A 27332-nucleotide genomic window follows, 5' to 3' on the forward strand; every position below is an offset into this window, starting at 1 on the left:
CGTGAGGTCTCCACAGTGCATCGATGTTGTCGCCAGTGGTCGGCGGAAGGTGCACGTGCCCGTCGACCTGGGACCGGACCACAGCAACGCACGGATGCACGCCAAGACCGTAGGATCCTACACAGTGCCGTAGGGAACCGCACCGCCACTTCCCAGCAAATTAGAGACACTGTTGCTACTGGGGTATCGGCGAGGACCATTCGCAACCGTCTCCATGGAGCTGGGCTACGGTCCCGCACACGGTACATCCAAACCGTCAGCGAACCCATCGTTCTACCATTCCTAGACCAGCAAGGGAACTTGCTGTTCCAACAGGACAATGCACGTCCGCATGTATCCCGTGCCACCCAACGTGCTCTAGAAGGTGTAAGTCGACTACCCTGGCCAGCAAGATCTCCGGATCTGTCCCCCATTGAGCATGTTTGGGACCGGATGAAGCGTCGTCTCACGCGGTCTGCACATCCAGCACGAACGCTGGTCCAACTGAGGCGCCAGGTGGAAATGGCATGGCAAGCCGTTCCACAGGACTACATCCAGCATCTCTACGATCGTCTCCATGGGAGAATAGCAGCCTGCATTGCTGCGAAAGGTGGATATACACTGTACTAGTGCCGACATTGTGCATGCTCTGTTGCCTGTGTCTATGTGCCTGTGGTTCTGTCAGTGTGATCATGTGATGTATCTGACCCCAGGAATGTGTCAATAAAGTTTCCCCTTCCTGGGACAATGAATTCACGGTGTTCTTATTTCAATTTCCAGGAGTGTACATTGAACCTAGCTACAACGACCGTGTGATCACTAATCCCTGTATCAGTCATGATGCTCTCAATCAGCTCTGGATTGTTTGTGGCCAAGAGGTCAAGTGTGTTTTCGCAACCATTTACAATTCGCGTGGGTTCGTGGACTAACTGCTCGAAATAATTTTCGGAGAAAGCATTTAGGACAATCTCGGAAGACGTTTTCTGCCTACCACCGGTTTTGAACAAGTATTTTTGCCAACATACCGAGGGTAGGTTGAAGTTCCCACCAACTATAACCGTATGAGTGGGGTATTTATTTGTTACGAGACTCAAACTTTCTCTGAACTGTTCCGCAACTGTATCATCGGAGTCTGGGGGTCGGTAGAAGGAGCCAATTATTAACTTAATTCGGCTGTTGAGTATAACCTCCACCCATACCAATTCGCACGGAGTATCTACTTCGACTTCACTACAAGATAAACCACTACTGACAGAAACAAACACTCCACCACCAATTCTGCCTAATCTATCTTTCCTGAACACCATCTGAGACTTCGTAAAAATTTCTGCAGAACTTATTTCAGGCGTTAGCCAGCTTTCTGTACCTTTAACGATATCAGCTTCTGTGCTTTCTATTAGCGCTTGAAGCTCAGGGACTTTTCCAGCGCAACTACAACAATTTACAACTATAATTCCGACTGTTCCTTGATCCAAGCACGTCCTGTAATTGCCATGCACCCGTTGACATTGCAGCCCACCCCGTACTTTCCCGAGGCCTTCTAACCTCAAAAACCGCCCAGTCCACGCCACACAGCCTCCGCTACCCGTGTAGCCGCCAGCTGAGTGTAGTGAACTCCTGACCTATTCAGCGGAACCCGAAACCCCACCACCCTATGGCGCAAGTCAAGAAATCTGCAGCCAACATGGTCGCAAAACCGTCTGAGCCTCTGATTCAGACCCTCCACCCGGCTCTGCACCAAAGGTCCGCAGTCGGTTCTGTCAATGATGCTGCAGATGGTGAGCTCTGCCTTCATCTCGTAAGCAAGACCGGCAGCCTTCACCAAATCAGATAGCCTCTGGAATCCAGAGAGGATTTCCTCAGATCCAAAGCGATACATGTCATTAGTGCCGACATGTGCCACCACCTGCAGCTGGCTGCACCCTGTGCTCTTCATGGCATCCGGAAGGACCCTTTCCACATCAGGAACGACTCCTCCCGGAATGCACACGGAGTGCACACTGGATTTCTTCCCCTCCTTAGCCGCCATATCCCTAAGGGGCCCCATTACGCGCCTAACATTGGAGCTCCCACTACCAATAAGTCCACCCTCTGCGATTGCCCAGACCTTGAAGGCAGAGAATGATCCTCTGAAACAGGGCAGGTGGCTGCATCTGGCTCAGCCAGAGACAGTGCCTGAAACCTGTTTGTCAGACGCACCGGGGAGGCTTTCTGATCAGCCTCCGCGGACGCCTTTCGCTGCCTGCCACGCCTTGGAACGACCTCCCAATCAACCACAGGCGAGGGCTCAGCCACACTGTGGGCAGAAACCCGGGCAACCACAGCGGCAGACCGATCTGGGGACAGACGGGACGAGGCTGACATCCCTGTGATACCCAAGTCCGGCTCCCCACAGTGGTGCCCATTGGCAACAGCCTCAAGCTGCGCGACCTAAGTCAGCGCCGCTTGCAGCTGTGAGCGAAGGGATGCCAAGTCAGCCCTCATCCGAACACAGCAATCGCAGTCCCTGTCCATTCTGATCGATGTTGAACAACAGTTACCGAAACACGAGTCCGTACCTAGATAACACAAGCGAAACACGCAAAGAATGTACCAACTAACCTGTACAAATGCCTAACGACTGCGCTACAATCTGCTGAATTTACGATTACAGTAACTAAAACTCGAAATTGCACCTCCTATACGAAACTCACACGCAATTTAAATAAGAATCTACCAAGTAAACACTAAAGCTCGATGCTACACCTGTCAAATACTATAATACGCCCGAAATATGAATTAAACAATGCAAGTACTCAAAAACACGCAAATAAATTAATTAAACTATCTAACAAATAAGTAAGCTAGGGTTATACGACTTGCTGCTGCAGCTGCTTATTCAACGGCGGCAGGGAGCATGACTCAGTGTCTTTCACTGCAACTCTGTGTGAGCAGACTTTTGAAGTTGACCTTTATTTTTTTCATGGGGTTGGGTTGTTTGGCGAAGGAGACCAGACAGCGAGGTGATCGGTCTCATCAGATTAGGCAAGGACGGGGAAGGAAGCCGGCCGTGCCCTTTCAAAGGAACCATCCCAGCATCTGCCTCGAGCGATTTAGGGAAATCAACAATTTATGACATGAAAAAAAGTGAAGAACCAACTTTATGTTCTTCCATAATCTTGCTTCTGCTCCCACTTTTCTCAGACTGATAAATGAAATCAAGCTTTTGTTGCATTGTAAGTGTAAGAAGGTTCTGTTTAACTTTGTAACACCAAAAATACAGGTAAAATACCTTCTGCACCATCCAAAATTTTTCGCTGTGTAATATCTATTGGTAACTAGCCTATACTTCTAATTCTGAATCTGTAAGCTTTGTTACAGAAACTACACTCCTGGAAATGGAAAAAAGAACACATTGACACCGGTGTGTCAGACCCACCATACTTGCTGCGGACACTGCGAGAGGGCTGTACAAGCAATGATCACACGCACGGCACAGCGGACACACCAGGAACCGCGGTGTTGGCCGTCGAATGGCGCTAGCTGCGCAGCATTTGTGCACCGCCGCCGTCAGTGTCAGCCAGTTTGCCGTGGCATACGGAGTTCCATCGCAGTCTTTAACACTGGTAGCATGCCATGACAGCATGGACGTGAACTGTATGTGCAGTTGACGGACTTTGAGCGAGGGCGTATAGTGGGCATGCGGGAGGCCGGGTGGACGTACCGCCGAATTGCTCAACACGTGGGGCGTGAGGTCTCCACAGTACATCGATGTTGTCGCCAGTGGTCGGCGGAAGGTGCACGTGCCCGTCGACCTGGGACCGTACCGCAGCGACGCACGGATGCACGCCAAGACCGTAGGATCCTACGCAGTGCCGTAGGGGACCGCACCGCCACTTCCCAGCAAATTAGGGACACTGTTGCTCCTGGGGTATCGGCGAGGACCATTCGCAACCGTCTCCATGAAGCTGGGCTACGGTCCCGCACACCGTTAGGCCATCTTCTGCTCACGCCCCAACATCGTGCAGCCCGCCTCCAGTGGTGTCGCGACAGGCGTGAATGGAGGGACGAATGGAGACGTGTCGTCTTCAGCGATGAGAGTCGCTTGTGCCTTGGTGCCAATGATGGTCGTATGCGTGTTTGGCGCCGTGGAGGTGAGCGCCACAATCAGGACTGCATACGACCGAGGCACACAGGGCCAACACCCGGCATCATGGTGTGGGGAGCGATCTCCTACACTGGCCGTAGACCTCTGGTGATCGTCGAGGGGACACTGAATAGTGCACAGTACATCCAAACCGTCATCGAACCCATCGTTCTACCATTCCTAGATCGGCAAGGGAACTTGCTGTTCCAACAGGACAATGCATGTCCACATGTATCCCGTGCCACCTAACGTGCTCTAGAAGGTGTAAGTCGACTACCCTGGCCAGCAAGATCTCCGGATCTGTCCCCCATTGAGCATGTTTGGGACTGGATGAAGCGTCGTCTCACGCGGTCTGCACGTCCAGCACGAACGCTGGTCCAACTGAGGCGCCAGGTGGAAATGGCATGGCAAGCCGTTCCACAGGACTACATCTAGCATCTCTACGATCGTCTCCATGGGAGAATAGCAGCCTGCATTGCTGCAAAAGGTGGATATACACTGTACTAGTGCCGACATTGTGCATGCTCTGTTGCCTGTGTCTATGTGCCTGTGGTTCTGTCAGTGTGATCATGTGATGTATCTGACCCCAGGAATGTGTCAATAAAGTTTCCCCTTCCTGGGACAATGAATTCACGGTGTTCTTATTTCAATTTCCAGGAGTATATATATATATATATATATATATATATATATATATATATATATATATATATATATATATTAATTTCAGGTAAAAAAGTATTGGGTTTTACTTGTACATTCTTCCTTTACACGTATATTTCGGGCTTGTAATTTATATAAATAAAAATTAATTGCCAAACGTGTTGATAAGCGTAAAACTCGAGAACGGCTGAACCAATTCAGCAATTTTCTTTTTGCTGTGTTTGTAATTCTTAGGACAAGCTTTTTATGAAATAAAATTTTTGGAAAATTCGAAAATTTGAGAAAAACTGAAAGTGCGTTTTCATTGTGTCCGTGTGTTTGTACTGCATACAATCATGATGAAATTGTGCACACTATACCTTGAAGCCAAGAGGAAGGTCACAGTCTACATAAAATTTCGTAGGGTGCATGGCAGAGGTTACTTTACCTAACGGAATTAGACAAATAGTACGTTTTTATTCCGATCTTGATGAAATTTGGCACACTTGATATTCAAAGCAGGATGAAGGGCGCTGTCTGCTTAAAATTCTGAATGGTGCATGGCGGAGGGTACTTTACTTACACAGTTCTACACCAACCTACAGTTTTATTCCGATCTTGAAGAAAATTTGCACACTTGACCATCAAGAGGAACATCACTGTCTACATAATATATCAGACATTGCATGGAATAGAGTACCTTACATAAGATTTTGACATCATTTGCAGGTTACCGTGAAATTCCGCTAAATGGTAACAGGTCCTTAGCACACATTTCTACGCGCTTTTCGGCCACTAAATCTTTGCCCTCTTTCAAGACATTTACCGAGTCACGGAACTGCTTCTCAAATTTGCACACATGTCGTAACATACGCGAAGTTTCCGAATAAGTACTTAAGAGCTTTTTAAATAGTTTGCATAGAGACACACCTACCGATTTATTTGAAGATGTCTCATAAACACACGAAAACGATTCCCATGCGACACTTGTGCTCTGTTTCGTTACCAGCATGTGTTCGTCAGTTCTCAATTTTTTTTTTCAGTTCGACCTTTTCATTGTGCTGCCCCTGCCGTTGCGATAAATGAACTGCGGGCTAACTACGTGGCTACTGTAGTCACGGTAGCTGGACAGCGCAACCTGTTGTTGGGCGCAGCAAGCTGAGCGGGTGCCGTGAAGCTTGGCAGGCCTGCGGGAACCCAGGAAGCCCGGGCTTGCGCGAGCCCAAGTCGACCACGTTAATCAGCATGCATCAGTACACGCGCACTCTTGTGTTTACGTCGCGGCAGACTGACCTGCATGAATGGTTGTAGAGGAGCTAGGAGCAAGCAGGCTGCAAGGGGAATCTGTACACCTCTAATTGCTACAGGTTCCGGGGCGACGTCCATTTGTGTTGCTGCGTCCGTCCGCGGCGAAACACTCGTCTGTGTCGCCGCGTCTACTTCTACATCTACATCTACATCCATACTCCGCAAGCCACCCGACGGTGTGTGGCGGAGGGTACCCTGAGTACCTCTATCAGTTCTCCCTTTTATTCCAGTCTCGTATTGTTCGTGGAAAGAAGGATTGTCGGTATGCTTCTGTGTGGGCTCTAATCTCTCTGATTTTATCCTCACGATCTCTTCGCGAGATATACGTAGGAAGGAGCAATATACTGTTCGAGTCTTCGGTGAAGGTATGTTCTCGAAACTTTAACAAAAAGCCCGTACCGAGCTGCTGAGCGTCTCTCCTGCAGAGTCTTCCACTGGAGTTTATCTATCATCTCCGTAACGCTTTTGCGATTACTAAATGATCCTGTAACGAAGTGCGCTGCTCTCCGTTGGATCTTCTCTATCTCTTCTATCAACCCTATCTGGTACGGATCCCATAGTGCTGAGCAGTATTCAAGCAGTGGGCGAACAAGCGTACTGTAACCTATTTCCTTTGTTTTCGGATTGCATTTCCTTAGGATTCTTCCAATAAATCTCAGTCTGGCATCTGCTTTACCGACGATCAACTTTATATGATCATTCCATTTTAAATCACTCCTAATGCGTACTCCCAGATAATTTATGGAATTAACTGCTTCCAGTTGCTGACCTGCTATTCTGTAGCTAAATGATAAGGGATCTATCTTTCTATATATTCGCAGCACATTACACTTGACTACATTGACATTCAATTGCCATTCCCTGCACCATGCGTCAATTCGCTGCAGATCCTCCTCCATTTCAGTACAGTTTTCCATTGTTACAACCTCTCGATACACCACAGCATCATCTGCAAAAAGCCTCAGTGAACTTCCGATGTCATCCACCAGGTCATTTATGTATATTGTGAATAGCAACGGTCCTACGACACTCCCCTGCGACACACCTGAAATCACTCTTACTTCGGAAGACTTCCCTCCATTGAGAATGACATGCAGCGTTCTGTTATCTAGGAACTCCTCAATCCAATCACCCAACTGGTCCTACTAGCTTCGGGGGTCGCGCCTGTGACCTCCAGCCGGGCGATCTCTCTGGATGCCCCAGAGTGCCGGAAACGGCATCGTGTCCCCTAGTCACTCTCCCTCGACTGGCAGCGCCGGGGGTGGCGGCTGCTGGGTTGCAGATCCGCAGATGTGCACGCAGCGTCTTCAGCCGCTGGTCGCGCGGCCGCAGAAGTGACACTCCAAAATGTGACTCGTTTCCGGGTCATGCAGCCTCCCGTGGTGGCGGAGAAGGGCCGAGTGGTCCCTGTTCTCGCCAAAAGTTGGCCTTCCATTAGCCTTGGTGACGAAGCAGATCCGGCAGCGAAAGACCTCCGATGGCAGCGTCACCACGAGCTCCATTGTTCAGGAAAATAAAGGCGACCGCTTCTCGGTGCAGAATCAGTCCATGTCAGTCCATATTAAGCTAATTGAGGTAATACTTGGAAAGGAACTTAGGAAAGGTTCACATTCGATAGGAATTGGAAACAGCCGCGAAGGTGTTGCTCAACGGCGCCTGCCATACACCGGAGCATTACACTTCGGGCGGACGTAACTAAGAATTATCTCAGGAGTATAAGATGGTTTTACCCAGAGACCTGTTGTGGGCAAGATGGAGTTATGCCCTGGTGGAAAGCCAGACAATAGCTGGCCGGGGAAAAAAAAGGAAAGCGAGCAGAGTGGGAGGGTCATATGTCGCTACCAACTGTGCCTCCGGTGTCTACAGCAAAGTCTGGACACACACGAAACAGGTCTGCTCCAGATCGCCACCACTCGATCGAGCAGGGGGCAGATGGGGCCTGAGCATCTCGCAACCCTCAGTCAAAATCGGGACAAAAAGAGGGAGAAGTATTCAACGCAGGGCGGGTCCGGCAGTAACACCAGCACTTGCTGCCCTCACAGCAAGGCCGGCCACGTTCCAGAGCCGCCGCTGCAGCTTCGTCATAATCGGGCATTGGGAGACCAATGACTAAAGAAAATACATCGCGTGTCAGTGTGTTTTTTGTCCGACCTTACTAGCATTAAGCTGATAAGAACAGATATGACACTTTGATCTTTGCCAAAAGGCCGAGAAGCTGATATTAAACTAAGCAGGAGAAGTTTCCAGAATGAGATTTTCACTCTGCAGCGGAGTGTGCACTGATATGAAACTTCCTGACAGATTAAAACTGTGTGCCCGACCGATACTCGAACTTGGGACCTTTGCCTTTCGCTGGCAAGTGCTCTACCAACTGAGCTACCGAAGCTACCGAAGCTGCCAGGAAGTTTCATAAGCAGGAGAAGTTAGTGGTCATTTGCATCTCTACTGCATGTGCGCTTAAGACCGCTGGTAACTACCCAAAGGAACCTAATGAAACCGTTGTTGTGTGAAGTATTGCATAGTCTTCATCTTAAACTCTTTCACGCATTTTTCTGTTGTAGACACTTGTGTGTGCACTGTGTTTTGTTGGTGGAAATGGCGCATTTCCTTTGGAACTTAGGTTTTATTTTTTTGCCTCGTTTATGTTTCATTGCTGCAGAGTTATATTGCAGTAGTGGGCTAAAGTAGAGTGCCAATTCTTATTAATCAAAACTACAAAAATTTAACTGAAAACTAAAACAACAAAAAATTCCAGGAATTCTAAAAAATTCAGGTGTTTTTCCCAGTTTTCTCCCGCATAAAAAAATTCCTGGGTTTTTCCCGGTTGTCCTGGTGCGTATGCACCCTGTTGTAGTATAGTATTTGTGAAAGCATATAATTGATTACAACTGTAATGTAAATATTGTAAATTGCCAGGTAATAGCCATGGGAACTTTATTTAAATGTGTATCAATGGCAGCGACGAAATGGCAGTAGTTGTGCCATTATTTATCTTTGCATGTGGAGAGTCTGTGTCTGCTATAATTTCGATATAGAGCAGCACTAATCGTGATTACCCTTTAAACCACCACTTTTTGGTTGCTGCAGAGAAATGGCACATGACAGAAGCTGTCCGACAGGTGACCGAAGCAATAGTCGGTACTACATTGCCGGATGCAACCTAATACTGTCGAACACGTCAGGAATATGCAGCGTGTCACCATATTACTGAATGTGGTCAAACTGTCAGATGGCAGGTTAACTGGCTTCTACTGTATTGACACAGCAGACAGTGGTTGTGGTGGACACCGATAGAATGAGGAGCCCAATTGAAGTGTGTGGTGTAGCCTTGGTGCAGCCTGCAATGATTTCCCTTCCTGGGTCACCTGAGAATAGCAGTTGCATCCTATGTCCTCACTTATTTGCTGGGTGTATTCTTATTTCCATCTTCCCCTACACTTTCTGTCCTCTCCAATCCCCCCCCCCCCCCTGTAGTACCACAGAAGCTATTCTCTTTGGTCTTAACACACATCCTATCATCGTGTCACTTCTTTCCAATATCTTCCACAAGTTCCTCTGCTTGCCAATTCTGCGTAGAGCTTCTCATTCATTATGTTACTAGTCCACCTTATTTTCAACATCCTTCTGCAGCATCACATCTTTCTTCAGCATCACATCTTTTCAGTTCTCTTCTTTTCTGGTTTTCCCATAGACCGTAAGCCACTACCATTCAGTGCTGTGCTTGAGACATATATTTCATAAACTTCTTCCTTAGTTCAATCAAGTAGCAAAATTCGTTCCCTCATCTGCTCTGTTGTCATAAATTCTGAGTAACTAGATGCTAAGTACATTTCTGCTGCTACTCATTGCTTTCATCTTTTTTCACTTTACTTCTAATCTGTATACTTGACCCAAAGACTGTTCATTCCATTCAGTACATCCTGTAATTCTTCTCCACTTACACTGAGAATAGCGATATTGTTATTGATATCCTTTAAACTTGATTTTTAATCTCACTGAACCCTTCTTTTATTTCCATCATTGTTCCTTCGATGTATAGATAGGAGTGAAATAGTTCATACCTGTCTTACACCCATTCTGATGTGAGCATTTCACACTTGAGGTTTGTAGCCTTAGACGGAAGTGAAACCTGGGTGGTGAAAGTACAGATGAGACAAGAATACCTACTTTTGAAATAGGGTGCTCTAAAAGAATGCTGAAAATTAGATGAGTGAATGCGATTGTTGTACTGAATCAAATTTTGGCCGAAATAAAGTTATGGCAAAACTTGACTAGAGAAAGAATTATTCGTATAATATAAGTACTGAGGAACCTGATTATTGTGGAACCTCATTAACAATAGCTTTGATTCATCCAGATACTTTTAAAATACACAAACTGGACAGTACTCGATACTCTATAGAAGTACTAAGGAGAGCAGTCGACCACGATAATCATGAAATTTAAATTCAGCTAACCACGACACACGGATCACGACACGGCTCCAGATCTCTTCAAAATGTAATATTATTGGCATTTTTCTGGAAACAATAAAGCCATTACAATAGGGTGTCAGATAACAAGATGACAATGAGTTGTACAGCACCTAAGACCTTGGATGTGTATAGTCAAGGGCACACTTAGGCAGGTGTAATATGTTCAGTTGCACAGGGTAGTAAAATTTTGCCACGGGGCAATTTTTAACTAAAACTTTAATGTTAATTGTGTTCAATGATTTATTGGCAGAGTATTGACAAATATTTTTACTTGGCATTAAACTCTTATTTTCTTACCAGTCCTCCTATGTGACGTCTTCCACACATGAGTGCATAAAGGCTCTATCAAATAGGGAGCATGCAACCTGTGTGGGCACCAGCTGTGGTCTCTGTGTTGCATGCTACGCTATACCAGTGTACGTTTGTAAGATATGCAACACTGTGATTATATAAATGTGATAGAAAAGAGGTGAAAATAAGGAAGACAACTGATGAAAGTGTACACTGAACAGGCGTTTTCTTTGTTTATAAATAAGTGAGCAGTTGCATGACGTAGTACCAGCTGAATATTGTAGTGTCCAATACAGTTAAGTTGATAATAATGTGCTTGTGCAGACTGTTGGTGCCACTGTAGTACAATTTGAGCTACAAATATCCTGCTCTGACAACAGCTGCTGCAATATCGATTGTATGCCTATAGGCCTTAAAAAAACTCATTGCTTGCAAGATTAGAGATTAGATTATATCAGATTTCTACTTGTTCCATAGATCATGAATACGACACTTCATAATGATGTGGAACATGTCAGGTTAATAAAAGGTGTCTGTACAAGATATTACATTACACAAAAATTACATTACATTATTTTGTGGGGGTGGGGAAATTACCCACTTACTATATCCAAAAATTCATCTAATGAGTAGAAGGAGTTGCCGTTCAGAAATCCTCTTAATTTCCTTTTAAATGCTATATGGCTATCTGTCAGACTTTTTATGCTATTAGGTAAGTGACCAAAGACGTTTGTGGCAGCATAATTTACTCCCTTCTGAGTCAAAGTTAGATTTAAGATTAGTGAAGATCATCCTTTGTCCTAGTGTTGTAGTCATGTACACAGCTATTTCTTTTGAATTAGTTCGGATTGTTAATAACAAATTTCATAAGTGAATGTATATATATTGGGAGGCTACAGTGAAGATCCCTAACTCTTTAAATAAGTGTCTGCAGGAGGATCTTGGATGAGCTCCAGCAATTATTATGATTACAGGCTTTTGTGCAATGAACACTCTTTTACTCCATGATGAGTTACCCCAGAATATGATGCCTTACGAAAGCAGAGAACGAAAATAGGCGTGGTAGGCTAATTTACTGATATGTATATCGCCAAAATTTGCAATGACCCTAATAGCGTAAGTAGCTGAACTCAAACGTTTCAGCAGATCTTCAGTGTGTTTTTTCCAGTTCAACCCCTCATCAATGCATACACCTAGAAATTTTGAATATTCTACCTTAGCTACCGATTTCTGATCGAAATCTATATTTATTGATCATGTCATTTCATTTACTATGTGGAATGTATATACTGTGTTTTGTCAAAGTTTAATGAGAGCCCATTTGCAGAGAACCACTTAATGATTTTCTGAAAAACATTGTTCACAATTTCATCAGTTAATTCTTGTTGCTTGGGTGTGATAGCTATACTCGTATCATCGGCAAAAAGTACCAGCTTTGCATCTTCGTGAATATAGAATGGCAAGTCATTAATATATATTAAGAACAGCAGAGGACCCAAAACCGAACCTTGCGGCACCCCGTTCTTCATTGTCCCCCAGTTTGAGAAATCACCAGTTTTTTGCATATTATGTGAACTGCTTATTTCAACTTTTTGCACTCTTCCAGTTAGGTATGATTTAAACTATTTGAACGCTGTCCCATTCATACCATAGTAATTGAGCTTATCTAGAAGTATTCCATGATTTACACAATCAAAAGCCTTTGACAGATTTACTCAGAACATTTAATATTTCATTAGTAAAATTATATATAGCATTTTGCGTTGAAAACCTTTCTGGAAACCATACTGACATTTTGTTAAAACTTTATTTTTACAAAGGTGTGAAGCTACTGTACAATACATTACTTCTTCAAGAATTTTAGATAAGGCAGTCAGAAGAGAGATTGGGCTGTAGCTGTTGACATCAGATGTATCCCCTTTTTTATGCAGTGATTTACAATGGCATACTTCAGTCTACCTGGGAAAATACCCTGCTTCAGAGAGTTATTACATATGTGGCTAAGAATCCCACTTATAACTTGGGAACAAGCTTTTATTATACTGCTGGAAGTGCCATCAATTCCATGTGAGCCTTTATTCTTGAGAGAGTTTATTATATTCCTAATTTCAGAAGGAGAGGCGGGTGGAATTTTAGTTGTATCAAATTGTGTGGGTAAGGCCTCTTCCATTAACTGCCTTGCTTCTTCTAATGAACATTTAGATCCTATTTTCTCTACAACATTTAAAAAATGATTATTTAAAATGTTTTGGACTTCTGGCTTGTTGTTTGTCAAGTTTCCATTCACTTTGATGGTAATGCCGTCACCCTATACTCTTGGTTGCCCTGCCTCCCTTGTAATAATATTCCAAATTGTTTTGATTTTGTTACCAGAGGTATTAATCTCAGACATGATACACATGCTTCTAGACTTTTTAATAACCTTTCTTAATGTAGCACAGTTGGCTGTTTCTGAGTCATTACTCTTTCTTGTTGTTAGATACAGTTCCCTTTTGTAATAACACGATATCTTTATTCCTTTAGTAAGCTGAGGTTTTTTACATGGTTTCTTATAATCAGATTTAACTGCTTTCTTGGGGAAACAGTTTTCAAATTCTCTTACAGGTGTATCATGAAATAGGTTATATTTTAAATTAGCATCAAGTTCCTTGTACACCTCATCCCAGTCTAACTGCTGAAGATTTTACCTGATATTTCTAATTGTTGAGTCATTAATTGAATGCACAGCTTTGGAGGGTAGTTTTGAATTACTGAGTGGAGCTATGTCACTGTAACTAGCTGAGCACTATGGTCAGAAAGGCCATTCTCAACAGGACAACAATTTATGTTTTTAAGATTATCTTGGTCTATAAAAGTGTTATCCACCAGTGTGCTGCTGTCCTTTACTACCTGAGTAGGAAAATCAATAAAAGATGTCATTCTTCCTATTACACTCTTTAAGTGCATCAACACTGAAGTCCCCACAAATAATAATTCGCTTTCCCGTATCTGGCAGATAGCACAACAAGGCATCCAAGTTTTCCAGGAATAAATGAAAGTTTCCTGAAGGGGACCTATATACTGTTACAATTATAAAAGAGCCCTCGTTCAGTTTTAGATGACAGGCATGTGCTTCTGTATGTTGCTCTAGACAAAACTTTTTTGTGTCTAAGCTTTTTACACAGTGATAACTTTTGACATATGGCAACTCCTCCTCTCACCTTATTCTCTCTACTCATATGTGCAGCTATTTTGTAACCACTGATATTTGCCTTTTCCGTATCAGACACAATGTGATGCTCAGACAGGCATAGTATATCTATTACATTATCAGATTCAATGTTATCTAAACAAACCAGGATCTCATCTACTCTATTCTTCAATCCTGGAATATTTTGGTGAAAAATGGTAACATTATTTTTTACTTTACTTTTGTGAGAATCTATCTTTTTCTTTATTCCACCAATATTTTGGTTAAATATGGTAGCATTATTATTTACTGTTGTGAGAATCTAGAGTTTTGGACCTCTGTAGCACCTGCCTGCCTGAACTTCTCATTGGACACTGATATTAGTCTAAAAAAGAGGTACATCCATGAGTACTAGTGTGTCCCCCCTTATGGATTTCACTGACAACCCTGCCAGTTTATCCTTCCCTTTCCTATTGAGGTGTAGGCCATGCCTTGCGAAATCCCCCCCTATCAGTAGCCTCGACAGGAACCAATCCAATGTCTGACTCTACACAACTGATCCAACTCCATATTTACCCTCCTCACAGAGGGGTTCAACTGGGTCTGATCATGCCGAACGAAAGCAGGCACCATCCCAACATTGGTATGGGTCGTTGCAGAGGCTATTTTCACCAGGTCACACTCAATACTGTAGGCCTGATCCCTATCAATACTGTTCCCCACTCCACCCACTATCATCACATGATCCTGCTTTGAGAAACCCTTGCACAAGGAACCTGTACCCTCTACCACCTGGCTAAGACATGCACTTGGCTTGAAAAAGTTTGTGACCTGGTACCTGTCTGAGCCCTGTGTCGGCTCTCAACATATATCGCGCTGTTAAGATTGTTCTCAGTCCTTCCATTCCATCGTTAATTGATTCTTTGATATTTATCGTTATGCTGCGTACGATTCTGTTGAGATTCCCCTCTGGCGGCGTGCCTGATCTTATCGGTCTTCGAGTCGTTCCTTTCTGTTAGCCTTGTGTAAGGGAATAAGATCTTTGGGGGGGGGGGGGGGGTGGGGGAGGGGGATGGCCGGTTGGTTGTGTAGTTGTGACGAGTCGGTCGGTCGGTTTTTAAAAAGGGGGATTAGAGAATGCCACACGATGAAACCGTGGCGTGACGTAGCGGTGGAGAGTTGGCTGTTGTTCCGAGAAGCCGCGTGGTCTATCCGGGAGGTGCGAGACGTGTTGGACGAGTTGACGGAACAAGGCTGTAAGCTCTTACTGTGAACACCTCTGGACCACGGCTGTGGTTCCGAGTCACTACTTGGTGGGAGCGGCAACGGATGTCTTAAGTTTTCCATCTGGAGGCGGGAGTGATGGACTAGTAACTCGCCTAACCTGAGGAGTGGTGTTTCGCCGCCGTGGGTGCAGAGAAGACGAGGGCTGCGGTGACATAGCGTGTGGCTGCGTGACTGTGCCCAGTTGGGTACGCTGGCGACGTGGACACGGTCGGATGTGAGGAACCTTTGCGTCGGAGTTCTCCTGCTGTTTCTCTGATAAACTGCAAGTTAAGTTGGTTAAAGGTTTAGATGTTAATTGAAGAATTTTGGTTTGTGCAACCAGCACCTTTTCTGCCCTGTCCCTGTCGCCAATGTATTTATAGACAGTGATCTTTCCCGCTTCTTATTAGTACTGCCTGGGAGGAAGTGTATTTTTGGGCAGGGATTATGGTTCTTGATTTGATTCCTCCTTCTCCCCTTCCCTCACGTGAGGTCGATGTGTTTGCTGAATGTGAGGCGTTGTGGGTCTGTTAGTCCGCTGCTTGCCTGAGCATCCTTCAGGAGACAATGGTGGCCGCCCTTATACCCGGTTGGTTAATTATTTCTATCCCAGGACATTTTGGTGGCAGGACATGGTATTAAAGTTGTTAGTTATTGTAAAATGTTAAATGGCTGTGTTTTACTCTGATTGTTTTTAGCCACTGTTTAAAAGGGTTAAGGTTGCCTTTCATTGGTGGTTTTTTAAAAATTACTTGGCTTTAAAATTGTTAGTTATTGTAAAAGGTCAATGACTGTATCTTTACTTCGATGGTTTTAATCTACGTGGCATCCTTTGAAAATGCTAGTTCTGCCTCCCTGTTAGCGAGCCCTTGTAATTTAATATCTTGTTGTGCCAAAAATTTAAAAGAAGTGGCTCCCTACATGTTCGGAAACAAAATTGTATGCAAATTGGTGTTTTGTTTCATTACTTGGAAAGGTTTAATTTTGTTATTAAATGCTTTATCAGAGTCTGTTTTATGTAAAATGGCTTGGCTATTAACGGTAAAGTAAAGTTTTTAATTTCATTACTTGGAACATTTTGATTTATTGTCAAACGTTTTATAAAAGCCGGTTATAAGTAAAATGGCTTGGGTGTTAACTGTAAAGTAAATTGTTTTGAAAAGGCACTCATGCCTGCTACCTTTTTTGAATTTGTTCCTGGTCAAGTGGTAAAGCAATGACTTTTAATGGTTGAAGTAATCAATAAATAAATGGTAAATTGCAGCTCGACAGCAACCTACTAATTTTGGCCCCAGTTCCTAACTGGGAGTTTTCCTTGATTAATCGTAACACCTGCCTCACTGTCACCTAATTTTTCCTGCCAAATGTGGCCCACACCTCTTCCACAGCTGCTACCTAGCAACAGAACTTTCCTCTTACTTTCTACTTTTTTTTAAAACAGTTGGTTTGCTAGTGACATTGTGCTGTATCTTAACTACATCTACTTCTACTGGAGCCTCTTCCTCACTTAACTGTGGTAGCAAGGCAAATCTATTGGTTGTGCCAATTGGGAAACTATCAGACACTGTTCTCTTTCATTTGGGAGGACGACGGTTCAATCCCGCGTCCGACCACCACCCTAATTTAGGTTTTCCGTGATTTCCCTAAACCGCTCCAGACAAATGCCGGGATGGTTCCTCTGAAAGGGCACGGCCGATTTCCTTCCCCATCCTTCCCTAATCCGATGAGACTGATGACCCCGCTGTCTGGTCTCCTTCCCCAAACAACCCAACCCCAACTGTTCTCTTTCTGCGGCCTGTGTTCCCAGCTACCACTTCTCACTGCTGTTTACCCTCCTCCCCTTAACCTCTTCAGTTCCTCCCTCACTCTCTCCAAATCAGTCTGAAGGGCTCTAATTTTCTCCTCCTGTTCAGCTATAATCCTATCTCTTGAGCAAACCCTGCAAAAGAATGGAAGAGTCTCATTTGCTTCCCCAATTCCCATGCCGCTACAATTTCCTCAATGAAACCACCTGTCACAACAGCTGCACAAAACCACTGAACTAACATTCCTACTGGAGCTCACACACTATCTATGGTAGTTTGGAAATTAGTTAAGAGATTTTCTAAGTGATAATGATAATATATTACATAGAGATATAAAGGCTACTAAATGTGTTTTGAAAACTAATATGTAAGTAAACTATTACCAAATGCACTTAAATTTGTGGTATAACACTAAATATGCACGTTAAAAAATTAGACCTAAACAACCAAATGTAACCAAAACTAACTTTTTGTGATTACTGGAAGAATACGCACATAAAAGAAAAACCTTTAATGGCAAGCTTGAAGGGCACGCTAATGAACATATTTAATCAGTTAATCTATAGCAAATGCACTTAAGATTGCCGTATAACGCTAAGTATACCGAAGGGATTTTACACCACCTAATTTATGTTTTTTGAAAAATTTTTTTGAATGATCTCCAAGGACAGTGATATGGAGAAAGGGGTCACCTGTCAGCATGTGAAGAACAGGCACGCTTATGCCCAACAGTAGTTTTGGGTGCAGAATACATTTTCTTCACACGAATTTGTGGAAAAAGTAGAATTTTGAAAACTTGTCCTGTCACACTGTCTTTTATAGCTGCTCAAGTGAATAACTGCGGAGTTGTAATCGTGATCAATAACTGCAAGAGGACAACTGAAAACAGATTTCTGTAACAAAAATAATTTGAGCCACCACTTTAAGGGCACTTCATTATAACATGCTTTCCAACTATGCTGCCAGTACAGCTAGGAAGTTGCCACCACCACATCAATCCCATCCCAATTTTCTTCCAGATTTCGTCTGCTGGTTGAAATAAATACAGTGGTTCTAAAATGTTGTACTTTTCTTGACACACACATTTTGCTAAGCTGAACTGAGTTGTCCTTCCCATGTGAAATTAAATAGCATTGATGTGGTGAGAACCACCAGTGGCCAAATATATGGGGCAAAAAGTACTATTTTTTAATAATAAATGCATTATATGAAATAATTGAGCAAGCAGTGAAGGAAACAAAAGTAAAATTAGGAGTAGGTATTAAAATCCATGGAGAAGAAATAAAAATGTTGAGGTTTGCCGATGACATCGTAATTCTGCCAGAGACAGCAAAGGACTTGGAAGAGCAGTTGAATGGAATGGATAGTGTCTTGAAAGGAGGATATCAGATGAACATCAACAAAAGCAAAACGACGATAATGGAATGTAGTCGAATTAAGTTGGGTGATGCTGAGGGAATTAGATTAGGAAATGAGACACTTAAAGTAGTAAACGAGTTTTGCTATTTGGGGAACAAAATAACTGATGATGGTCGAAGTAGAGAGGATATAAAATGTAGACTGGCAGTGGAAAGGAAAGCGTTTCTGAAGAAAAGAAATTTGTTAACATCGAGTATAGATTTAAGTGTCAGGAAGTCATTTTTGAAAGTATTTGTATGGAGTGTAGCCATGTATGGAAGTGAAACATGGACGATAAATAGTTTGGACAAAAAGAGAATAGAAGCTTTCGAAATGTGGTGCTACAGAAGAATGCTGAAGATTAGATGGCTAGATGACATAACTAATGAGGAAGTATTGAATAGGATTGGGGAGAAGAGAAGTTTGTGGCACAACTTGACCAGAAGAAGGGATCGGTTGGTAGGACATGTTCTGAGTCATCAAGGGATCACCAATTTAGCATTGGAGGGTAAAAATCGTAGAGGGAGACCACGAGATGAATACACTAAGCAGATTCAGAAGGATGTAGGTTGCAGTAGGTACTGGGAGATGAAGAAGCTTGCACAGGATAGAGTAGCATGGAGAGCTGCATCAAACCAGTCTCAGGACTGAAGACCACAACAACAACAACAACATATGAAATAAAATAATTTACGTCTGGCTTGACTGACAGGCTGAGCTACCTCAGGAAAATGGGAGAATCTGACAGACTCGTACAGCAAATACCTAAAACTCATAAAGGGAGGCCTGGGTTCAGGCATAGGCAGGTCGTCTGCAATTTTTTTTTTTCTGACGCATCGTTGCCACGCCATAGTTATCAAATTGCTGAAGAGTCAGAGGAATCATTTCCTGACGATAAAGATCCAGAGGAAGAAGCATAATTGAATCTGTAATTTCAGTTCGTCCAAGCGTAAAAGCCATAAACGAAAAGAAATAAATGAAATGTAGCTGCAGTCACAAATTATCAACACGGCAGGGTCAGTAACGGGAGAGAGAAGCGCAATCTCGACCATATGGGAGCTTACTTCTGATTTACGCATACTCGTTCAACACATTCCTAGATCGAACACAACCTCATTAAAAATGCATCTGGCATAGTATTTGGAGGGATCTGCGGTATAAAACGGTGAAGCATCCAACTTCTGCAGTCCTACCATCACCCAGTTCAGCGATGCCACTGCATAGCGCTGATGCCGTATCATAAAAGGAAGTCACCATTACATTTTAGGAGCCAGGGGAACTTTGCAATGACTTTTCTAGTGCTAGAGAAGTGTGTGAGAAGGCAAAAGTTTGTTTCATTATAGACGATTCACCTGTAGTTCACATTTGTTTGTACACGGCGTTGACAATATTTTTCAGTTTATGTTTTACTTATATAGTTCCATGTTTTACGATTATTTAAAAATGTTTTGTACGTCCTGGTGTGCTTCTAACACATCTAGAGTCACAATTATAATATTGAATAAATTACGGGAATCATACTTTTAAAAAAAAGATACTTAGAAGTTCTCACAAACAACAATAAATACACGAAGAGAGCGGCTCGGTTGGCAACCCCTTTTTCATTTTTTCTTCAGTTGCATTTTAAATGGCCAAACTGCAAGCATTGTTAAATTTTTATTTTGTACGATCTTTTGTGTTTCAATCAGAGACTTCAAAATGGGTTGTAGATGGAAAAAAACTTGTAGTGATTATGCAAGTCAGAAAATGTTAATCAAATGGGGTTTTCATACAGAAAAGGGTGTTTTTAACAGTACTGCTGGTGTTGATAGAGGGAATTTGTAAAATGCCAGCCTATTCAGCTTTTTTGCCAGCTTGCCCTTCCGCCACATTAGACAGGTTAGTCCAATATAGTTTTTTTTTCTCTCCTTCAGTTCATGTGTGGATCTGAGCACTCAGGTGAAGTTGCAGTTCAGAGCAGTAACAATGAACTCTGTAGCTCTGTAAGTCCACAGGAAATTAATGTTGTAAACGGCAAACAGAATGTGGAAGTTCCAAAGTTCTGGAAGGATCTCAAGAATCTACATACTCTAAAGCATGAATTTTCCTATTCCTAGCAATGATCCATTTTATTGGGAAAACAGTCACTGGATTATTTGGTTAAAACTGGTATAAATGAAAACAAAAATGCTGATTTTTCCATGTCTTTGTGGTGATACTTCGACAGAACTCAGGGGTTTTTCAGCAAAAAATTTCTTAAGAGGTGTTTGGTGAACAGGAAAATTATCAACCGTGAAATCTTGTGTATTGTCCTAGCCGAGGATAATTGTTTTGTACATGTTGTAAAGTAATTTGGTGATGCATCTCAATTTGCAACATCTGGTTTCAGTAATTAGAGCCATGCTGGAACCGAAGAAGTTGAACACGAAAATTCTACCACCCGCAGAAAAATAGAAAAGTAGAGGAAATGAGATGAATAGAACTTACAAATAGTTGCTCACCAAGCATGAACATATTGAAAAAATGTGCTAAGTATAGTTGTTTCTATAGTTAAAATGCTAGCTTCTAGGGGACTAGTATTTGGTGGAGATGAATAGGTGTTTGGCTCTGTGAAAAATCAAGTTTTCGTGATGTTTCTGGAATTAACTGCAGAGTATGTTTCTTTTTTGGATTACCATAGAGCAAGGTTTCTAAACTCTGGAAGAGGATTTACTTCATATTTCTCACCATCAACTTCTGAAGATTTAATACGTCTTATGGGGAGGCCAGTCACCCAAGAAATATGTAATCCACATATGTAATCTACATTTTTTCAATCATAGCAAATTCTACACCAGGTATACCCCAGAACTACCAGTTAAGTATAGTAATGAGACATGTAAATGAAAATGGGCTCTCAGTTGAAAGATTCCTGTGTTTTATAAAAAAATGCAGGTCACACTGAGGAGGAGAATTCTAGAGCAGTTTTGAATTTTTTAGGACTACATGTCCTGAAATTTCACAACTGTAGAGGCCAGTCATATGACAAGACAACCAACATGTCTGGTGCAAGCCAGAGACAATGACCAAAACTCACCAATGTGCTTCATTCCATGTTCGTGTCACACACTGAATATATTTGGCCTACGATCTACACAATGATGAACAGCTGCAGTACGGTTTTTTAAGTTAATTCAAGGTATACACAACTTCTTTTTCGAGTTCTACAGGCAAACGGCACGCCTTGTAAACATTTTTTGACTCTGTGAGTATGACACTGAAGTCTTTCTACAACACAATGGTGTGCATGTGAGGACGCTTATAAGAATTGAATGAAATTGGAAAGGCATGTTTTGTGCATTAAGAACAATTTCAAAAAACGAGAGTGGTAGAGTTATATGCAAAGCTGAAGGTCTTAGAAAGTTAAGCAGTATTGAGGTAGCTTTCATGACTTCTGCAATTTGTCAAGGTACTGAAAAAACTACAAGCTGAGAATGTAGGCATTTCTACTTCTGTTGAAATGTATGACTCTCTTGCAGTGGTTTTAGCTGACCTTCAGACATCTTTTTAAATTCAAAGCATTCGGAATAAAATAAACTTCTGTAGATCATATCAGGAATTTGGAATCAGTTCTACTTCTTTCAGCTGCTGAGAATCAAAACAGTAAACATCAAATTAAATGTGCTCACAATACTTTTTGCATTTGTTAAACAAATTCCCCCTCCCTCCACATGAACCATGGACCTTGCCATCAGCGGGATGGCTTGTGTATCTCAGCGATCCAGGTAGCTGTATCGTAGGTGCAACCACAACAGAGAGGTATCTGCTGAGAGGCCAGGCAAACCTGTAGTTCCTGAAGAGGGACAGCAATCCAGGTGATTGACCGATCTGACCTTGTAACATCAACCAAAACGGCCTTGCTATGTCAGTACTGTGAATAGCTAAAAGTGAAGGGGGATTACAATCACAATTTTTCTCCAAGACGTGCAGCTTTACTGTATGGCTAAATCATAATAGCACTCTCTCGGGTAAAATATTCCTGAGGTAAAATGGTCCTCGATTTGGACCTCTGGGTGAAGACTACTCAGGAGGATGTCATTATCAGGAGAAACAGAACTAGCATTCTATGGATCAGAGTGTGGAATGTTAGAGCACTTAATTGGGCAGGTAGATTAGAAAATTTAAAAAGCGAAATTGGTAGGTTGAAGTTAGACGTAATGGGAATTAGTGAAGTTCAGTGGTAGGAGGAATAAGACTTCTGGTCATGTGAATACATGGGGTATGCAGCTCTGCTATATGGTGAGTAACAACTTTCCTTCTCATAATATTGTTACATTCCATCCTGGATTTTCCATTGTTTGATAAAAGACGGTTTTATGCATGGTAGAGACCGGGAGATAATGGAAGGTTTCAGATTGATTATATAATGGTTAGACCGAAATTTAGTAACCAGGTCTTAAATTGTAAGACATTTCCAGGGGCAGATGTGGACTCTGACCATGACTTATGATAATGAGCTGTAGATTAAAACTGAAGAAATTAAAAAAGGTAGGAAATTAAAGAGATGGGACCTGGATATGTTGAAAGAACCAGGAGTTGTTGAGTTTCAGGAGAAGGGTTAGGCAGCAGCTGACTAGAACAGGGGAAAAGAATATAGTAGAAGACGAGTGGGTGGCTTTACAAGGTGCAATAGTGATGGCAGTAGAGGATCAAATAGGTAAACAGACAAAACCAAATAGAAATCCTTGGATAACACAGGTGATATTGAATGTAACTGATGAAAGGAAAAAAATACAAAACTGCAGCATATGAAGCAGGCCAAAGAGAATACAAACATTTAAACAATGAGACTGACAGGAAGTGCAAAATGGCTAAGCAGAACTGGCTAGAGGACAAATATAAGGATTTAGATGTGTATTTCAATAGGGGGGAATATAGATACTGCCCACAGGAAAATTAGAGGGTCTTTTGAGGAAAAGAAAAGCATCTGTATGAATATCAAGGGCCCAGATGGAAAACGAGTCCTAAGCAAAGAAAGGAAAGCTGATAGGTGGAAGGAGTGTATAGAGAATCTGTATAAAGGAGATGAACTTGGAGGCAAGAGCATAGAAAGGGAAGACGATGTAGATGGAAGGGAGATGGGAGATATGATAGTGCAAATACAGGGAGTGAAACATTATTTAAAACCTGTATAGAAACCAGACGGCAGTTGTAAGAATTGAGTGGCATGAAAGGGAAGAAATAGTTGAGAAAGGTGTGGAACATGGTTGTAGCCTACCCCCAATGCTATTCAATAAGTACGAACAAGCAGTAAAAAAAAGGAGAGAGAGAGAGAGAGAGAGAGAGAGAGAGAGAGAGAGAGAGAGAGAGAGAGAGGGCTGGATTTAAACTTGAAGGAAAAGAAAAAATACTTTTAGGTCAGCCAATGACATTGTAATTTTGTCAAGACAGCGCATGACTTGGAAGAGTGGTTGAATAGAATGGAGAATGGACTTCGAAGCAGGATATAAGATTAACATCAATAAAAGCAAAATAAAGATAATGGAATGTAGTCAACTTAAATGAGGGGATGCTGAGGGAATGAGATTAGGAAATGAGGCACTTAAAATAATTGCTGAGTTAATGTATACAGGCAGCAAAATAACTGATTATGGCCAAAGTAGAGAGCATATAAAATGGAGAGTGGCAACGGCACGAAAATCTTTTCTGAAGAAGAGAAATTTGTTAACATTGAATGTAGATTCAAGTGTTAGGAAGTCTTTTCTGAAGGTATTTGTCTGGAGTGTTGCCATGTATGGAAATGAAACATGGACAATAAACAGTTTAGACAAAAATAGAATAGAAGTTTCAGAATGTAGTCCTACAGAAAAATGTCAAGGTTAGATAGGTTGATCAGATAACTGATGAAGAGGTACTGAATTGAATTGGGGAGACAAGAAATTTGTGGCACAACTCGACCAAAAGAAGGGATCAGTTGATAGAACATATTCTGAAACGTCAAGAGATCACCAATTTAGTATTGGAGGGAAGTGTGGGGAGTAAAAATCGTAGAGGGAGACCACGAGACGAATACAGTAAGCATATTCATAAGGTTGCAGGCAACAGTAGTTATTTGGGGATGAAGAGGGTTGCACAGGGTAGAACAGAATGGAGAGCTGCATCAAACCAGTCTTCAAACTGAAGACCACACAACACAAAACAGCTTCAGCTGTGGAATGAAATATTACTTCTCCTTTATATCTTTTGGTGCAACGAAACACTGCATAAGATTCACCATTAGTCATAACCATGCCCAATTCTGCAGGCTGCACAGGTGGCGTAGTACTTTTCAATTGAATTTAATCGTGGCAAGCGGCTCACACATATCTCACAGCCACTCAGGTGGCCTGTGAAACCTACACGGTGTGGCTGGTGGACTGCACAATCTGTGTGTCACGGTTGGCGCCCGTACAGCTTGCACGTCAGTATAGGTGGCATGCGCAGCTGTCAAGGCACGATAGGTAGCGTGTTCACCTTAGATGGTGCTGTGGGTGACACAACCCACTTTGAAGGCTACACGGGCACCGTAATACATCTACATCTACATCTACATTCATACTCCGCAAGCCACCCAACGGTGTGTGGCGGAGGGCACTTTACGTGCCACTATCTTTACCCCCCTTTTCTGCTCCAGTCGCATATAGTTCGCGAGAAGAACGACTGTCTGAAAGCCTCCGTGCGCGCTCGAGTCTCTCTCATTTTACATTCGTGATCTCGGGAGAATCAATACATTCGATACCTCATCCAGAAACGCACCCTCTCGAAACCTGGCGAGCAAGCTACACCGCGATGCAGAGCGCCTCTCTTGCAGAGTCTCCCACTTGAGTTTGCTAAACATCTCCATAACGCTATCACGCTTACCAAATAACCATGTGGCGAAACGCGCCGCTCTTCTTTGGATCTTCTCTATCTCCTCCGTCAACCCGATCTGGAACGGATCCCACACTGATGAGCAATACTCAAGTATAGGTCGAACGAGTGTTATGTAAGCCACCTCCTTTGTTGATGGACTACATTTTCTAAGGACTCTCCCAATGAATCTCAACCTGGTACCCGCCTTACCAACAATTAATTTTATATGCTCATTCCACTTCAAATCGTTCCGCACGCATACTCCCAGATATTTAACAGAAGTAACGGCTACCAGTGTTTGTTCCACTATCATATAATCATACAATAAAGGATCCTTCTTTCTATGTATTCGCAAAACATTACATTTGTCTTATGTTAAGGGTCAGTTGCCACTACCTGCACCAAATGCCTATCCGCTGAAGATCTTCCTGCATTTCGCTGCAATTTTCTACTGCTGCAACTTCTCTGTATACTACAGCATTATCTGCGAAAAGCCGCATGGAATTTCCGACATTATCTACTAGGTCATTTATATACACTCCTGGAAATGGAAAAAAGAACACATTGACACCGGTGTGTCAGACCCACCATACTTGCTCCGGACACTGCGAGAGGGCTGTACAAGCAATGATCACACGCACGGCACAGCGGACAAACCGTCATCGAACCCATCGTTCTACCATTCCTAGACCGGCAAGGGAACTTGCTGTTCCAACAGGACAATGCACGTCCGCATGTATCCCGTGTCACCCAACGTGCTCTAGAAGGTGTAAGTCAACTACCCTGGCCAGCAAGATCTCCGGATCTCTCCCCCATTGAGCATGTTTGGGACTGGATGAAGCGTCGTCTCACACAGTCTGCACGTCCAGCACGAACGCTGGTCCAACTGAGGCGCCAGGTGGAAATGGCATGGCAAGCCGTTCCACAGGACTACATCCAGCATCTCTACGAGCGTCTCCATAGGAGAATAGTAGCCTGCATTGCTGCAAAAGGTGGATATACACTGTACTAGTGCCGACATTGTGCATGCTCTGTTGCCTGTGTCTATGTGCCTGTGGTTCTGTCAGTATGATCATGTGATGTATGTGACCCCAGGAATGTATCAATAAATTTTCCCCTTCCTGGGACAATGAATTCACGGTGTTCTTATTTCAATGTCCAGGAGTGTATATTGTGAAAAGCAATGGTCCCATAACACTCCCCTGTGGCACGCCAGAGGTTACTTTAACGTCTGTAGACGTCTCTCCATTGATAACAAGATGCTGTGTTCTGTTTGCTGAAAACTCTTCAATCCAGCCACACAGCTGGTCTGATATTCCGTAGGCTCTTACTTTGTTTATAAGGCGACAGTGCAGAACTGTATCGAACGCCTTCCGGAAGTCTAGGAAAATAGCATCTACCTGGGAGCCTGTATCTAATAATTTCTGGGAGTCATGACAAAATAAAGCGAGTTGGGTGTCACACGATGCTGTTTCCGGAATGCATGTTGATCCCTAGAGAGTAGATTCTGGGTTTCCAAAAACGACAATACAATTCAACTGATCTCAAATCCGGCAAGACGGCCGTGAAGGCCAGCCGCTGCAGCTCGTGGGCTGCTGTGGCACGCCCATGTGGCTCGAAGGAGCGTGGCAGGCGGAGCGTGTCCCATTGTGGAAGTTGCGTGGACAGCATGCACTGCTGTGTAGGCTGAATGTAATTGTGGTGGGCAGCCTGCGCAACTTGCTTGGCACAGCGGGCAGCCCACACAACTCGTGTTGCTTGTTGGTCAGCCTACACAGCTCACATAGTGTGGATAGTGGGCCATGCAGTTCCTGTATCTTTCTGGCAGACCTCTCAGCTTATCCAACATTGTGGGTGGCCCACACAGTTTGTGCGGCATGGCGGGTGACCCATGTAGCTTGCGAGGCATGGTGGGTCCCCCGTGCAGCTTGCGAGGCATGTCGGGTGACCCGTGTAGCTTGCGAGGCATGGTGGGTGACCTGTGCAGACAACCCCAGCAACCCCAGGCCACGGACAACTGCGTT

General features: G+C 43.3%; 1 pseudogene; it reads right to left on the reverse strand.

The window, feature by feature from the left end:
• Nucleotides 1-8148: 8148 nt before the first annotated feature.
• Nucleotides 8149-8274, reverse strand: LOC126295518 (U2 spliceosomal RNA; annotated as a pseudogene).
• Between the last annotated feature and the right edge of the window lie 19058 nt (nt 8275-27332).

Source organism: Schistocerca gregaria, chromosome 11 (genome assembly GCF_023897955.1).
Source record: "Schistocerca gregaria isolate iqSchGreg1 chromosome 11, iqSchGreg1.2, whole genome shotgun sequence".
Classification (NCBI taxonomy): Eukaryota; Metazoa; Arthropoda; class Insecta; order Orthoptera; family Acrididae; genus Schistocerca; species Schistocerca gregaria.